The sequence below is a fragment of the Seriola aureovittata genome, chromosome 4, assembly GCF_021018895.1.
Source record: "Seriola aureovittata isolate HTS-2021-v1 ecotype China chromosome 4, ASM2101889v1, whole genome shotgun sequence".
Lineage (NCBI taxonomy): Eukaryota > Metazoa > Chordata > Actinopteri > Carangiformes > Carangidae > Seriola > Seriola aureovittata.
The window spans coordinates 9,920,488-9,939,939 of record NC_079367.1 but is presented as its reverse complement, the minus strand read 5'-3'; positions in this window follow the sequence as shown (position 1 = coordinate 9,939,939).

Genomic DNA, 19,452 nt, shown 5'->3' with positions numbered 1-19,452 from the left:
TATTGGAATTCATAAAAATGCCAAAAGACGTCATGGTATAGTATGGCATAAAACGTCAAAAAAACATCATAGTATATTAATGCATAAAAGGTAATAAAAACATCATAATATAGTATGGCGTCAAATGAGATTGTACTGGAAGGCATAAAAATGACAAAAAAACGTCATTGTATAGTATGGCATAAAAATGTCAAAAAAATTCAAAAAACGTCATAGTATACTATGACATAAAATGTCAAAAAACGTCATAGTATAGTATGGCATAAAATGTCAAAAAAACATTATTGTATATTAAAGCATAAAAGGTCATAAAAATGTTATAGTATGGTAAGGAATAAAACAACATAGTACAGTAAGGCATAAAAATGCAAAAAAACGTCATTGTATAGCATGGCATGAAAATTTCAGAAAACGTCATAGTATACTATGACATAAAATGTCAAAAAAACATCATGGTATATTAAGGCATAAGATGTCCAAAAAACATCATAGTATGGTAAGGAATAAAACAACATAGTACAGTAAGGCATAAAAATGCCAAAAGAAACGTCATTGTATAGTATGGCATAAGATTTTTTTTAAGAATGTCATAGTATAGTATGGCATAAAATTTCAAAAAAACATTGTTACGGCCGCCGCTCTGGCCATTTTTGTTGTGTCTGGTTTTCCTGTCTGCCAGGCTGCCTGCCAGGCTGCCTGCCGAGCTGCCTGCTCCGTCCACCCGGATGCTCCACCCTCTCTGGCCTGATTGGTGCGGCCTGTTTGCAGCTGGCCAATCCCTGCCGCCCAATCAGGAACCACCAGCTATAAAACCCTGGCCAGCCTGTCAGTCCGGGCGGCTGGCTGATGGTGGCAGCTCGCCTCGTTGTTTTGTTGGAGTTTGTGGATTTAAGAGAAAGCGAAATATAACAGCTATTGTTAGCTTGTTTTGTGTTTAGTCCCGCCTGTATTCTTTAAAACCTGGAAGTGGGGCCAGGTTTAGACTTTCGGTTAATAACTGACTGAACTACTGATTCCTCCACCTGTACACACTGCTTTTGTTACAAACACTAGGTGCAAGGGTGCTGTTTCTGTTGTGATTTTTGGTTAGTTTTGGTTTTTAGTTAGCTTTGGTATTCAGCCTTTGTTTTTCCTTTTACTGTGAATTAGTTAAATAGGAAAACGTATTAGCTCCTAGAGAGTCCTCCTTTTGTTATATTCTGTTTTTGATTTGAACAGCACCCACCGGCCCCATTCCTTGGTTTATTTTGTGCCCGTTAACCATTACCTCTACGAATTTATGTTACAATAAACAACTCTACACCTGTTAACAACTGGGTTTTGTGTTGCTTCCCTTTGTAACGAACATCATAGTATATTAAGGCATAAAAATACCAAAAAGCGTCATTGTATAGTATGGCATAACATTTTTTTGAAAACGTCATAGTATAATATGGCATAAAATGTCAAAAAAAACATCATAGTATATTAAGGCATAAAAGGTCATAAAAACGTCATAGTATGTTAAGGAATCAAATGAAATTGTATTGGAAGGCATAAAAATGACAAGAAACGTCATAGTATAGTATGGCATTAAATGTCAAAAAACGTCATAGTATAGTATGGCATAAAATGTCAAAAAAACATTATAGTATATTAAAGCATAAAAGGTCATAAAAATGTCATAGTATGGTAAGGAATCAAACAACATAGTACAGTAAGGCATAAAAATGCAAAAAAAAGTCATTGTATAGCATGGCATGAAAATTTCAGAAAACGTCATAGTATAGTATGGCATAAAATGTCAAAAAAACATTATAGTATATGAAAGCATAAAAGGTCATAAAAACATCATAGTATGGTAAGGAATCAAATGAAATTGTATTGGAAGGCATAAAAATGACAATAAACGTCATAGTATAGTATGGCATAAAATGTAAAAAAAAACATAATCGTATATTAAGGCATAAAAGGTCATAAAAACGTCATAGTATGGTATGGAATAAAAATTTCAAAAAACGTTATAGTATAGTATCACATTAAATGTCAAAAAAACATTACAGTATATGAAGGCATAAAAGGTCATAAAAACTTCATAGTATGTTAAGGAATAAAACAACATAGTACAGTAAGGCATAAAAATACCAAAAAACGTCATTGTATAGTATGGCATAAAATGTCAAAAAACGTAGTATAGTATGGCATAAAATGTCAAAAAACGTCATAGTATAGTATGGCATAAAAGGTCAAAAAAACACCTTAATATATTTAGGCATAACAGGTCATAAAAACTTCATAGTATGGTAAGGAATCAAATGAAATTGTATTGGAAGGCATAAAAATGACAAAAAACGTCATAGTATAGTATGGCATAAAATGTCAAAAAATGTCATAGTATAGTATGTCATTAAATGTCAAAAAAACATCATGGTATATTAAGGCATAAAAGGTCATAAAAATGTCATAGTATGGTAAAGAATGAAACAACATAGTACAGTAAGGCATAAAAAAAGCCAAAAAACGTCATTGTATAGTATGGCATAAATATTTTTTAAAAATGTCATAGTATAGTATGGCATAAAATTTCAAAAAACGTAGTATAGTATGGCATAAAATGTCAAAAAAAAAAAAATCGTATATTGAGGCATAAAAGGTCATAAAAACGTCATAGTATGGTAATGAATCAAATGAAATTGTATTGGAAGGCATAAATATGACAAAAAACGTAATAGTATTGTATGGCATAAAATGTCAAAAAACGTCATAGTATAGTATGGCATAAAATTTCAAAAAAACATTATAGTATATTAAGGCATGAATGGTCATAAAAACGTCATAGTATGGCAAGGAATCAAATAAAATTGTATTGGAAGACATAAAAATGACAAAAAACGTCATTGTATAGTATGGCATAAAATGTCAAAAAACGTCATAGTATAGTATGGCATAAAATGTCAAAAAACGTCATAGTATAGTATGCCGTAAAAATGTCAAAAAACGACATGGTATATTAAGGCATAAAAGGTCATAAAAACGTCATAGTATGGCAAGGAATCAAATGAAATTGTATTGGAAGGCATAAATATGACAAAAAACGTAATTGTATTGTATGGCATAAAATGTAAAAAAACGTCATAGTATAGTATGGCATAAAATGTCAAAAAAACATTATAGTATATTAAGGAATAAAAGGTCATAAAAACGTCATAGTATGGCAAGGAATCAAATAAAATTGTATTGGAAGACATGAAAATGACAAAAAACGTCATTGTATAGTATGGAATAAAATGTCAAAAAACATCATAGTATAGTATGGCATAAAATGTCAAAAAAAAATTATAGTATATTAAAGCATAAAACGTCATAAAAACGTCACAGTATGGTAAGGAATCAAATGAAATTGTATTGGAAGGCATAAATATGACAAAAAACGTAATAGTATTGTATGGCATAAAATGTAAAAAAAAGTCATAGTATAGTATGGCATAAAATGTCAAAAAACATCATAGTATAGTATGGCATAAAATGTCAAAAAAACATTATAGTATATTAAGGCATAAAAGGTCATAAAAACACCATAGTATGGCAAGGAATCAAATAAAATTGTATTGGAAGACATAAAAATGACAAAAAACGACATTGTATAGTATGGCATAAAATGTCAAAAAACGTAGTATAGTATGGCATAAAATGTCAAAAAACGTCATAGTATAGTATGCCGTAAAAATGTCAAAAAACGTCATAGTATAATATGCCGTAAAAATGTCAAAAACGACATGGTATATTAAGGCATAAAAGGTCATAAAAACGTCATAGTATGGCAAGGAATCAAATGAAATTGTATTGGAATTCATAAAAATGCCAAAAAACGTCATAGTATAGTATGGCATAAAATGTCAAAAAACTTCATAGTATAGTATGGCATAAAATGTCAAAAAAACATTATAGTATAATAAGGCATAAAAGGTCATAAAAACGTCATAATATGGTAAGGAATCAAATGAAATTGTATTGGAAGGCAGAAATATGCCAAAAAACGTAATAGTATAGTATGCCATAAAATGTAAAAAAACGTCATAGTATAGTATGGCATAAAATGTCAAAAAAACATTATAGTATATTAAGGCATAAAAGGTCATAAAAACATCATAGTATGGCAAGGAATCAAATAAAATTGTATTGGAAGACATAAAAATGACAAAAAACATCATTGTATAGTACGGCCTAAAATGTCAAAAAACGTAGTATAGTATGGCATAAAATGTCAAAAAAAAAAACGTATATTGAGGCATAAAAGGTCATAAAAACGTCATAGTATGGTAAGGAATCAAATGAAATTGTATTGGAAGGCATAAAAATGACAAAAAACGTATTAGTATAGTATGGCATAAAATGTCAAAAAAACATTATATTATATTAAGGCATAAAAGGTCATAAAAACGTCATAGTATGGTAAGGAATCAAATGAAATTGTATTGGAAGGCATAAATATGACAAAAAACGTAATAGTATAGTATGGCATAAAATGTCAAAAAAAAAAACGTATATTGAGGCATAAAAGGTCATAAAAACGTCATAGTATGGTAAGGAATCAAATGAAATTGTATTGGAAGGCATAAATATGACAAAAAACGTATTAGTATAGTATGGCATAAAATGTCAAAAAACGTCATAGTATAGTATGGCATAAAATGTCAAAAAAACATTATATTATATTAAGGCATAAAAGGTCATAAAAACGTCATAGTATGGTAAGGAATCAAATGAAATTGTATTGGAAGACATAAAAATGACAAAAAACGTCATTGTATAGTATGGCATAAAATGTCAAAAAACGTCATAGTATAGTATGGCATAAAATGTCAAAAAAACATTATAGTATATTAAGGCATGAAAGGTCATAAAAACATCATAGTATGGCAAGGAATCAAATAAAATTGTATTGGAAGACATAAAAATGACAAAAAACGTCATTGTATTGTATGGCATAAAATGTCAAAAAAACATTATAGTATATTAAGGAATAAAAGGTCATAAAAACATCATAGTATGGCAAGGAATCAAATAAAATTGTATTGGAAGACATAAAAATGACAAAAAACGTCATTGTATAGTATGGCATAAAATGTCAAAAAACGTCATAGTATAGTATGGCATTAAATGTCAAAAAAATATCATATTATATTAAGGCATGAAAGGTCATAAAAACTTCATAGTATGGTAAGGAATAAAACAACATATTACAGTAAGGCATAAAAATGCCAAAAAACGTCATTGTATAGTATGGCATAAAATGTCAAAAAACGTAGTATAGTATGGCATAAAATGTCAAAAAAAAAATCGTATATTGAGGCATAAAAGGTCATAAAAATGTCATAGTATGTCAAGGAATCAAATAAAATTGTATTGGAAGACATAAAAATTACAAAAAACGACATTGTATAGTATGGCATAAAATGTCAAAAAACGTCATAGTATAGTATGGCATAAAATGTCAAAAAAACATTATAGTATATTAAAGCATAAAACGTCATAAAAACGTCACAGTATGGTAAGGAATCAAATGAAATTGTATTGGAAAGCATAAAAATGCAAAAAGACGTCATAGTATAGTATGGCATAAAATGTCAAAAAACGTCATAGTATAGTATGGCATAAAATGTCAAAAAAACATTATAGTATATTAAGGCATAAAACGTCATAAAAACGTCATAATATGGTAAGGAATCAAATGAAATTGTATTGGAAGGCATAAATATGACAAAAAACGTAATAGTATAGTATGGCATAAAATGTAAAAAAACGTCATAGTATAGTATGGCATAAAATATCAAAAAAACATTATAGTATATTGAAGCATAAAACGTCATAAAAACGTCACAGTATGGTAAGGAATCAAATGAAATTGTATTGGAAGGCATAAAAATGACAAAAAACGTTATTGTATAGTATGGCATAAAATGTCAAAAAACTTCATAGTATAGTATGGCATAAAATGTCAAAAAAAAAAAACGTATATTGAGGCATAAAAGGTCATAAAAACGTCATAGTATGGTAAGGAATCAAATGAAATTGTATTGGAAAGCATAAAAATGCAAAAAGACGTCATAGTATAGTATGGCATAAAATGTCAAAAAACGTCATAGTATAGTATGTCATAAAATGTCAAAAAAACATTATAGTATATTAAAGCATAAAACGTCATAAAAACGTCACAGTATGGTAAGGAATCAAATGAAATTGTATTGGAAGGCATAAAAATTACAAAAAATGTCATAGTATAGTATGGCATAAAATGTCAAAAAACTTCATAGTATAGTATGGCATAAAATGTACAAAAAAACATTATAGTATATTAAGGCATAAAAGGTCATAAAAACGTCATAATATGGTAAGGAATCAAATGAAATTGTATTGGAAGGCATAAAAATGACAAAAAACGTATTAGTATAGTATGGCATAAAATGTCAAAAAACGTCATAGTATAGTATGGCATAAAATGTCAAAAAAACATTATATTATATTAAGGCATAAAAGGTCATAAAAACGTCATAGTATGGTAAGGAATCAAATGAAATTGTATTGGAAGGCATAAATATGACAAAAAACGTAATAGTATAGTATGGCATAAAATGTCAAAAAAAAAAAACGTATATTGAGGCATAAAAGGTCATAAAAACGTCATAGTATGGTAAGGAATCAAATGAAATTGTATTGGAAGGCATAAAAATGACAAAAAACGTATTAGTATAGTATGGCATAAAATGTCAAAAAACGTCATAGTATAGTATGGCATAAAATGTCAAAAAAACATTATATTATATTAAGGCATAAAAGGTCATAAAAACGTCATAGTATGGTAAGGAATCAAATGAAATTGTATTGGAAGGCATAAATATGACAAAAAACGTAATAGTATAGTATGGCATAAAATGTCAAAAAAACATTATAGTATATTAAGGCATGAAAGGTCATAAAAACATCATAGTATGGTAAGGAATCAAATAAAATTGTATTGGAAGACATAAAAATGACAAAAAACATCATTGTATAGTATGGCATAAAATGTCAAAAAACGTCATAGTATAGTATGGCATAAAATGTCAGAAAAACATTATAGTATATTAAAGCATAAAACGTCATAAAAACGTCACAGTATGGTAAGGAATCAAATGAAATTGTATAGGAAAGCATAAAAATGCAAAAAAACAGGGTGTTGTGTGGCATAGTGGTCTAAGCAGGCGCCTCATGTGTAGAGGCTAAAGTCCTCGCTGCTGTTGGCTCCGGTTCGAGTCCCGCATCGGACGGCCCTTGCTGCATGTCATTCCCCCTATCTGCCACTCTCCACTGTCCTGTCCAATAAAGGCACAAAAGCCCAAACAATATACTTTAAAAAAATATAAATAAATGCAAAAAAACTTCAGTGTACAGCATGGCATGATAATTTCAAAAAACTTCATTGTATAGTATGGCATTAAATGTCAAAACAATATCATATTATATTAAGGCATGAAAGGTCATAAAAACTTCATAGTATGGTAAGGAATAAAACAACATAGTACAGTAAGGCATAAAAATGCCAAAAAACGTCATTGTATAGTATGGCATAAAATGTCAAAAAACGTAGTATAGTATGGCATAAAATGTCAAAAAACGTCATAGTATAGTATGCCGTAAAAATGTCAAAAAAACATTATAGTATATTAAGGCATAAAAGGTCATAAAAACGTCACAGTATAGTAAGGAATCAAATGAAATTGTATTGGAAGGCATAAAAATGCCAAAAAACGTCATTGTATAGTATGGCATAAAATGTCAAAAAACGTCATAGTATAGTATGGCATAAAATGTCAAAAAAACATTATAGTATATTAAGGAATAAAAGGTCATAAAAACATCATAGTATGGCAAGGAATCAAATAAAATTGTATTGGAAGACATAAAAATGACAAAAAACGTCATTGTATAGTATGGCATAAAATGTCAAAAAACGTCATAGTATAGTATGGCATAAAATGTCAAAAAAACATTATAGTATATTAAAGCATAAAACGTCATAAAAACGTCACATTATGGTAAGGAATCAAATGAAATTGTATTGGAAAGCATAAAAATGCAAAAAAATGTCATAGTATAGTATGGCATAAAATGTCAAAAAACGTCATAGTATAGTATGGCATAAAATGTCAAAAAAAACATTATAGTATATTAAAGCATAAAACGTCACAAAAACGTCACAGTATGGTAAGGAATCAAATGAAATTGTATTGGAAGGCATAAAATGTATAAAAACGTCATAGTATAGTATAGCATAAAATGTCAAAAAACGTCATAGTATAGTATGGCATAAAATGTCAAAAAAACATTATAGTATATTAAAGCATAAAACGTCATAAAAACGTCACAGTATGGTAAGGAATCAAATGAAATTGTATTGGAAGACATAAAAATGACAAAAAACATCATTGTATAGTATGGCATAAAATGTCAAAAAACGTCATAGTATAGTATGGCATAAAATGTCAGAAAAAGATTATAGTATATTAAAGCATAAAACGTCATAAAAACGTCACAGTATGGTAATGAATCAAATGAAATTGTATAGGAAAGCATAAAATATGAAAAAAAAACAGGGCGTTGTGTGGCGTAGTGGTCTAAGCAGGAGCCTCATGTGTAGAGGCTACAGTCCTCGCTGCTGTTGGCTCCGGTTCGAGTCCCGCATCGGACGGCCCTTGCTGCATGTCATTCCCCCTATCTGCCACTCTCCACTGTCCTGTCCAATAAAGGCACAAAAGCCCAAACAATATACTTTAAAAAAATATAAATAAATGCAAAAAAACTTCAGTGTACAGCATGGCATGATAATTTCAAAAAACGTCATTGTATAGTATGGCATTAAATGTCAAAACAATATCATATTATATTAAGGCATGAAAGGTCATAAAAACTTCATAGTATGGTAAGGAATAAAACAACATAGTACAGTAAGGCATAAAAATGCCAAAAAACGTCATTGTATAGTATGGCATAAAATGTCAAAAAACGTAGTATAGTATGGCATAAAATGTCAAAAAACGTCATAGTATAGTATGCCGTAAAAATGTCAAAAAACGACATGGTATATTAAGGCATAAAAGGTCATAAAAACGTCACAGTATAGTAAGGAATCAAATGAAATTGTATTGGAAGGCATAAAAATGCCAAAAAACGTCATTGTATAGTATGGCATAAAATGTCAAAAAACGTCATAGTATAGTATGGCATAAAATGTCAAAAAAACATTATAGTATATTAAGGAATAAAAGGTCATAAAAACATCATAGTATGGCAAGGAATCAAATAAAATTGTATTGGAAGACATAAAAATGACAAAAAACGTCATTGTATAGTATGGCATAAAATGTCAAAAAACGTCATAGTATAGTATGGCATAAAATGTCAAAAAAACATTATAGTATATTAAAGCATAAAACGTCATAAAAACGTCACATTATGGTAAGGAATCAAATGAAATTGTATTGGAAAGCATAAAAATGCAAAAAAATGTCATAGTATAGTATGGCATAAAATGTCAAAAAACGTCATAGTATAGTATGGCATAAAATGTCAAAAAAACATTATAGTATATTAAAGCATAAAACGTCACAAAAACGTCACAGTATGGTAAGGAATCAAATGAAATTGTATTGGAAGGCATAAAATGTATAAAAACGTCATAGTATAGTATAGCATAAAATGTCAAAAAACGTCATAGTATAGTATGGCATAAAATGTCAAAAAAACATTATAGTATATTAAAGCATAAAACGTCATAAAAACGTCACAGTATGGTAAGGAATCAAATGAAATTGTATTGGAAGACATAAAAATGACAAAAAACATCATTGTATAGTATGGCATAAAATGTCAAAAAACGTCATAGTATAGTATGGCATAAAATGTCAGAAAAACATTATAGTATATTAAGGCATGAAAGGTCATAAAAACATCATAGTATGGTAAGGAATCAAATAAAATTGTATAGGAAAGCATAAAATATGAAAAAAAAACAGGGCGCTGTGTGGCGTAGTGGTCTAAGCAGGAGCCTCATGTGTAGAGGCTACAGTCCTCGCTGCTGTTGGCTCCGGTTCGAGTCCCGCATCGGACGGCCCTTGCTGCATGTCATTCCACCTATGTGCCACTCTCCACTGTCCTGTCCAATAAAGGCACAAAAGCCCAAACAATATACTTTAAAAAAATATAAATAAATGCAAAAAAACTTCAGTGTACAGCATGGCATGATAATTTCAAAAAACGTCATTGTATAGTATGGCATTAAATGTCAAAACAATATCATATTATATTAAGGCATGAAAGGTCATAAAAACTTCATAGTATGGTAAGGAATAAAACAACATAGTACAGTAAGGCATAAAAATGCCAAAAAACGTCATTGTATAGTATGGCATAAAATGTCAAAAAACGTCATTGTATAGTATGGCATAAAATGTCAAAAAACGTCATAGTATAGTATGCCGTAAAAATGTCAAAAAACGACATGGTATATTAAGGCATAAAAGGTCATAAAAACGTCACAGTATAGTAAGGAATCAAATGAAATTGTATTGGAAGGCATAAAAATGCCAAAAAACGTCATTGTATAGTATGGCATAAAATGTCAAAAAACGTCATAGTATAGTATGGTATAAAATGTCAAAAAAACATTATAGTATATTAAGCATAAAAGGTCATAAAAACATCATAGTATGGCAAGGAATCAAATAAAATTGTATTGGAAGACATAAAAATGACAAAAAACGTCATTGTATAGTATGGCATAAAATGTCAAAAAACGTCATAGTATAGTATGGCATAAAATGTCAAAAAAACATTATAGTATATTAAAGAATAAAACGTCATAAAAACGTCACAGTATGGTAAGGAATCAAATGAAATTGTATTGGAAAGCATAAAAATGCAAAAAAATGTCATAGTATAGTATGGCATAAAATGTCAAAAAACGTCATAGTATAGTATGGCATAAAATGTCAAAAAAACATTATGGTATAATAAAGCATAAAACGTCACAAAAACGTCACAGTATGGTAAGGAATCAAATGAAATTGTATTGGAAGGCATAAAAATGACAAAAAACGTCATTGTATAGTATGGCATAAAATGTCAAAAAACGTCATAGTATAGTATGGCATAAAATGTCAAAAAACGTCATAGTATAGTATGCCGTAAAAATGTCAAAAATCGACATGGTATATTAAGGCATAAAAGGTCATAAAAACGTCATAGTGTGGCAAGGAATCAAATGAAATTGTATTGGAAGGCTTAAATATGACAAGAAACGTCATAGTATAGTATGGCATAAAATGTCAGAAAACCTCATAGTATAGTATGGCATAAAATGTCCAAAAAACATTATAGTATATTAAAGCATAAAACGTCATAAAAACGTCACAGTATGGTAAGGAATCAAATGAAATTGTATAGGAAAGCATAAAATATGAAACAAAAACAGGGCGTTGTGTGGCGCAGTGGTCTAAGCAGGCGCCTCATGTGTAGAGGCTACAGTCCTCGCTGCTGTTGGCTCCGGTTCGAGTCCCGCATCGGACGGCCCTTGCTGCGTGTCATTCCCCCTATCTGCCACTCTCCACTGTCCTGTCCAATAAAGGCACAAAAGCCCAAACAATATACTTTAAAAAAATTAAAATAAATGCAAAAAAACTTCAGTGTACAGCATGGCATGAAAATTTCAAAAAACGTCATTGTATAGTATGGCATTAAATGTCAAAAAAATATCATATTATATTAAGGCATGAAAGGTCATAAAAACTTCATAGTATGGTAAGGAATAAAACAACATAGTACAGTAAGGCATAAAAATGCCAAAAAACGTCATTGTATAGTATGGCATAAAATGTCAAAAAACGTAGTATAGTATGGCATAAAATGTCAAAAAACGTCATAGTATAGTATGCCGTAAAAATGTCAAAAAACAACATGGTATATTAAGGCATAAAAGGTCATAAAAACGTCACAGTATAGTAAGGAATCAAATGAAATTGTATTGGAAGGCATAAAAATGCCAAAAAACGTCATTGTATAGTATGGCATAAAATGTCAAAAAACGTCATAGTATAGTATGGCATAAAATGTAAAAAAAAAAATCGTATATTGAGGCATAAAAGGTCATAAAAATGTCACAGTATGGTAAGGAATCAAATGAAATTGTATTGGAAGGCATAAAAATGACAAAAACGTCATTGTATAGTATGGCATAAAATGTCAAAAAACGTCATAGTATAGTATGCCGTAAAAATGTCAAAAAACTTCGTAGTATAATATGCCGTAAAAATGTCAAAAAACGACATGGTATATTAAGGCATAAAAGGTCATAAAAACGTCATAGTATGGCAAGGAATCAAATGAAATTGTATTGGAAGGCATAAATATGACAAGAAACGTCATAGTATAGTATGGCATAAAATGTCAGAAAACGTCATAGTATAGTATGGCATAAAATGTCAAAAAAACATTATAGTATATTAAAGAATAAAAGGTCATAAAAACATCATAGTATGGCAAGGAATCAAATAAAATTGTATTGGAAGACATAAAAATGACAAAAAACGTCATTGTATAGTATGGCATAAAATGTCAAAAAACGTCATAGTATAGTATGGCATAAAATGTCAAAAAAACATTATAGTATATTAAGGCATAAAACGTCATAAAAACGTCATAAAAACGTCATAATATGGTAAGGAATCAAATGAAATTGTATTGGAAGGCATAAATATGACAAAAAACGTAATAGTATAGTATGGCATAAAATGTAAAAAAACATTATAGTATATTAAGGCATAAAAGGTCATAAAAACATCATAGTATGGCAAGGAATCAAATAAAATTGTATTGGAAGACATAAAAATGACAAAAAACATCATTGTATAGTATGGCATAAAATGTCAAAAAACGTAGTATAGTATGGCATAAAATGTCAAAAAAAAAAACGTATGTTGAGGCATAAAAGGTCATAAAAACGTCATAGTATGGTAAGGAATCAAATGAAATTGTATTGGAAGGCATAAAAATGACAAAAAACGTATTAGTATAGTATGGCATAAAATGTCAAAAAACGTCATAAAAACGTCATAGTATAGTATGGCATAAAATGTCAAAAAAACATTATAGTATATTAAGGCATGAAAGGTCATAAAAACATCATAGTATGGCAAGGAATCAAATAAAATTGTATTGGAAGACATAAAAATGACAAAAAACATCATTGTATAGTATGGCATAAAATGTCAAAAAACGTCATAGTATAGTATGGCATAAAATGTCAGAAAAACATTATAGTATATTAAAGCATAAAACGTCATAAAAACGTCACAGTATGGTAAGGAATCAAATGAAATTGTATAGGAAAGCATAAAAATGCAAAAAAACAGGGCGTGGTGTGGCGTAGTGGTCTAAGCAGGCGCCTCATGTGTAGAGGCTACAGTCCTCGCTGCTGTTGGCTCCGGTTCGAGACCCGCATCGGACGGCCCTTGCTGCATGTCATTCCCCCTATCTGCCACTCTCCACTGTCCTGTCCAATAAAGGCACAAAAGCCCAAACAATATACTTTAAAAAAATAAAAATAAATGCAAAAAAACTTCAGTGTACAGCATGGCATGATAATTTCAAAAAACGTCATTGTATAGTATGGCATTAAATGTCAAAAAAATATCATATTATATTAAGGCATGAAAGGTCATAAAAACTTCATAGTATGGTAAGGAATAAAGTACAGTAAGGCATAAAAATGCCAAAAAACGTCATTGTATAGTATGCCGTAAAAATGTCAAAAAACGACATGGTATATTAAGGCATAAAAGGTCATAAAAACGTCATAGTATGGTAAGGAATCAAATGAAATTGTATTGGAATTCATAAAAATGCCAAAAAACGTCATAGTATAGTATGGCATAAAATGTCAAAAAACGTCATAGTATAGTATGGCATAAAATGTCAAAAAACGTCATAGTATAGTATGCCGTAAAAATGTCAAAAAACGACATGGTATATTAAGGCATAAAAGGTCATAAAAACGTCATAGTATGGCAAGGAATCAAATAAAATTGTATTGGAAGACATAAAAATGACAAAAAACGTCATTGTATAGTATGGCATAAAATGTCAAAAAACGTCATAGTATAGTATGGCATAAAATGTCAAAAAAACATTATAGTATATTAAAGCATAAAACGTCATAAAAACGTCACAGTATGGTAAGGAATCAAATGAAATTGTATTGGAAAGCATAAAAATGCAAAAAAACGTCATAGTATAGTATGGCATAAAATGTCAAAAAACGTCATAGTATAGTATGGCATAAAATGTCAGAAAAACATTATAGTATATTAAAGCATAAAACGTCATAAAAACGTCACAGTATGGTAAGGAATCAAATGAAATTGTATAGGAAAGCATAAAAATGCAAAAAATCAGGGCGTGGTGTGGCGTGGTGTGGCGTAGTGGTCTAAGCAGGCGCCTCATGTGTAGAGGCTACAGTCCTCGCTGCTGTTGGCTCCGGTTCGAGACCCGCATCGGACGGCCCTTGCTGCATGTCATTCCCCCTATCTGCCACTCTCCACTGTCCTGTCCAATAAAGGCACAAAAGCCCAAACAATATACTTTAAAAAAATAAAAATAAATGCAAAAAAACTTCAGTGTACAGCATGGCATGATAATTTCAAAAAACGTCATTGTATAGTATGGCATTAAATGTCAAAAAAATATCATATTATATTAAGGCATGAAAGGTCATAAAAACTTCATAGTATGGTAAGGAATAAAACAACATAGTACAGTAAGGCATAAAAATGCCAAAAAACGTCATTGTATAGTATGGCATAAAATGTCAAAAAACGTCATTGTATAGTATGGCATAAAATGTCAAAAAACGTCATAGTATAGTATGCCGTAAAAATGTCAAAAAACGACATGGTATATTAAGGCATAAAAGGTCATAAAAACGTCATAGTATGGTAAGGAATCAAATGAAATTGTATTGGAATTCATAAAAATGCCAAAAACCGTCATAGTATAGTATGGCATAAAATGTCAAAAAACGTCATAGTATAGTATGGCATAAAATGTCAAAAAAAAAATCGTATATTGAGGCATAAAAGGTCATAAAAACGTCACAGTATGGTAAGGAATCAAATGAAATTGTATTGGAAGGCATAAAAATGACAAAAAACGTCATTGTATAGTATGGCATAAAATGTCAAAAAACGTCATAGTATAGTATGGCATAAAATGTCAAAAAACGTCATAGTATAGTATGCCGTAAAAATGTCAAAAAACGACATGGTATATTAAGGCATAAAAGGTCATAAAAACGTCATAGTATGGCAAGGAATCAAATGAAATTGTATTGGAAGGCATAAATATGACAAGAAACGTCATAGTATAGTATGGCATAAAATGTCAGAAAACGTCATAGTATAGTATGGCATAAAATGTCAAAAAAACATTATAGTATATTAAGGAATAAAAGGTCATAAAAACATCATAGTATGGCAAGGAATCAAATAAAATTGTATTGGAAGACATAAAAATGACAAAAAACGTCATTGTATAGTATGGCATAAAATGTCAAAAAACGTCATAGTATAGTATGGCATAAAATGTCAAAAAAACATTATAGTATATTAAAGCATAAAACGTCATAAAAACGTCACAGTATGGTAAGGAATCAAATGAAATTGTATTGGAAAGCATAAAAATGCAAAAAAACGTCATAGTATAGTATGGCATAAAATGTCAAAAAACGTCATAGTATAGTATGGCATTAAATGTCAAAAAAACATTATAGTATATTAAAGCATAAAACGTCATAAAAACGTCACAGTATGGTAAGGAATCAAATGAAATTGTATTGGAAGGCATAAAAATGACAAAAAACGTCATTGTATAGTATGGCATAAAATGTCAAAAAACGTCATAGTATAGTACAGCATAAAATGTCAAAAAACGTCATAGTATAGTATGCCGTAAAAATGTCAAAAAACGACATGGTATATTAAGGCATAAAAGGTCATAAAAACGTCATAGTATGGTAAGGAATCAAATGAAATTGTATTGGAAGGCATACATATGACAAGAAACGTCATAGTATAGTATGGCATAAAATGTCAGAAAACCTCATAGTATAGTATGCCGTAAAAATGTCAAAAAACGACATGGTATATTAAGGCATAAAAGGTCATAAAAACGTCATAGTATGGCAAGGAATCAAATGAAATTGTATTGGAAGGCATAAATATGACAAGAAACGTCATAGTATAGTATGGCATAAAATGTCAGAAAACCTCATAGTATAGGATGGCATAAAATGTCAAAAAACGTCATAGTATAGTATGGCATAAAATGTCAAAAAAACATTATAGTATATTAAGGCATGAAAGGTCATAAAAACATCATAGTATGGCAAGGAATCAAATAAAATTGTATTGGAAGACATAAAAATGACAAAAAACATCATTGTATAGTATGGCATAAAATGTCAAAAAACGACATGGTATATTAAGGCATAAAAGGTCATAAAAACGTCATAGTATGGTAAGGAATCAAATGAAATTGTATTGGAAGGCATAAAAATGACAAAAAACGTATTAGTATAGTATGGCATAAAATGTCAAAAAACGTCATAGTATAGTATGGCATAAAATGTCAGAAAAACATTATAGTATATTAAGGCATAAAAGTCATAAAAACATCATAGTATGGCAAGGAATCAAATGAAATTGTATAGGAAATCATAAAAATGCAAAAAAACAGGGCGTTGTGTGGCGTAGTGGTCTAAGCAGGCGCCTCATGTGTAGAGACTACAGTCCTCCCTCCAGTTGGCCCCGGCTCGAGTCCCGCATCGTACGGCCCTTGCAGCATGTCATTCCCCCTCTCTGCCTCCCCATTTCCTGTCTCTCCACTGTCCTGTCCAATAAAGGCACAAAAGCCCAAACAATATACTTTAAAAAAATAAAAATAAATGCAAAAAAACTTCAGTGTACAGCATGGCATGAAAATTTCAAAAAACGTCATAGTATGGTAAGGAATAAAACAACATAGTACAGTAAGGCATAAAAATGCCAAAAAAACGTCATTGTATAGTATGGCATAAAATGTCAAAAAAAACAAATCGCATATTGAGGCATAAAAGGTCATAAAAACGTCATAGTATGGTAAGGAATCAAATGAAATTGTATTCGAAGGCATAAAAATGACAAAAAACGTCTTAGTATAGTATGGCATAAAATGTAAAAAAAAAACATAATCGTATATTAAGGCATAAAAGGTCATAAAAACCTCATAGTATGGTAAGGAATCAAATGAAATTGTATTGGAAGGCATAAAAATGACAAAAAACGTCATAGTATAGTATGGCATAAAATGTCAAAAAACGTCATAGTATAGTATGGCATAAAAGGTCAAAAAAACACCATAATATATTTAGGCATAACAGGTCATAAAAACATCATAGTATGGTAAGGAATCAAATGAAATTGTATTGGAAGGCATAAAAATGACAAAAAACGTCATTGTATAGTATGGCATAAAATGTAAAAAAAAAAACATCATAGTATATCAATGCATAAAAGGTCATAAAAAGGTCCTAGTATGGTAAAGAATAAAACAACATAATATAGTAAGGTATAATTATGCCAAAAAACATCAAAGTATAGTATGGCACAAAAATGTCAAAAAAACGTCACAGTACAGTAAGGCATGAAAAGTCACAGTATAGTAAGGCATAAAAAATCATAGTATAATAAGGCATAAAAAGTAATAAAAACGTCATAGTATAGTAAGTCATAAAAAGTCATAAAAATGTCACAGTATGGTAAGGCATAAAAACATCATAGTATAGTCAGGCATAAAAAGCCATAAAAACATCATAGTATAGTAAGGCATAAAAAGTCATAAAAAACGTCATAATATAGTAAAGCATAAAAAGTCATTAAAACATCATAGTATAGTAAGGCATAAAAATACATAGTATAGTAAGGCATAAAAAGTCAGAAAAACGTCATAGTATAGTAAGGCATAAAATGTCATAAAAACGACAATTTAAAGTAAGTCATAAAAAGTCATCAAAATGTCATAATATTATAAGGCATAAAACATCGTAGTTTAGTAATTCATAAAAAGTCATAAAAGCATCATAGTATAGTAAGGTATGAAACATCCTAGTATAATAAGGCATAAAAAGCCATAAAAACTTCATATTATAGTAAGGCATGAAAAGTCATAAAAACTTCATAGTATAGTAAAGCATAAAAAGTCATAAAAACGTCATACTATAGTAAAGCATAAAACGTCATAGTATAGTAAGGCATAAAAAGTCAGAAAAACATCATAGCATAGTAAGGCATAACAATTTCATAGTGTATTAAGGCATAAAAAGTCAGAAAAACATCATAGTATAGTAAGGCATAAAATGTCATAAAAACGACAATTTAAAGTAAGTCATAAAAAGTCATCAAAATGTCATAATATTATAAGGCATAAAACATCGTAGTTTAGTAATTCATAAAAAATCATAAAAGCATCATAGTATAGTAAGGTGTGAAACATCCTAGTATAATAAGGCATTAAAAGTCATAAAAACTTCACAGTATGGTATGGCAAAAAAAGTCAAGAACATGTCATAATATAGTAGGGCAAGAATGTGATAAAAACGTCATAGTACAGCAAGGCATAAAAACATTATACTATTGTAAGGCATAAAAAGTCATAAAAATGTCATTGTATATTAAGGCATAAAAAGTTATCAAGATCTCATAGTACAATAACTCATAAAAAGTCATAAAAACGTCATAGTATAGGCATAAAAATGCCATATTATTCATGTTGACATTTTCATGGGATTTTTCAGCAGAAATTAAACTGTTTTATATAGCCACCATTTTATGTGTACTCCTGCTAGCAAGCTGACTTCTAGCCTACAGAATACAGAAACCAGGGTTCGCTTTCTAGTCAACACTAGCTAACACGGTTAAATAACATCAGTTGAGATTTTTCTGGTGATGTTAGGTACCACTGTAATATTCTTACATGACATGAGCCTTCAGATAGCCCCCGCCTTTTCAGGCAATCAAATGCTAACATACCTAAATTAGTTGTCTTGGAGACTTAGCCTCTTGGAGGGCACATTCGAATGATCTAACATGACTTCACTCCAAACATAGTGCAAACAAGTTCACTCAAATATTGGTAGGGACAATTCTGTCCTCCCAAAATTTTGGTAGGGATATGTACCTACCTTCCATATGGAAACCTGCGCCCTTGATGTGTGTGTAGTTTATTTGAAGGTTTTGCTGTTTCATTTTAGTGCTCTCTGAATTTTGAACTCAAGCCAAGCGATTCCCAAACTGTGGTACAGGCACATCGACTGCTCATTGACACGGCTCCTACAGTCCCAACTAAAAA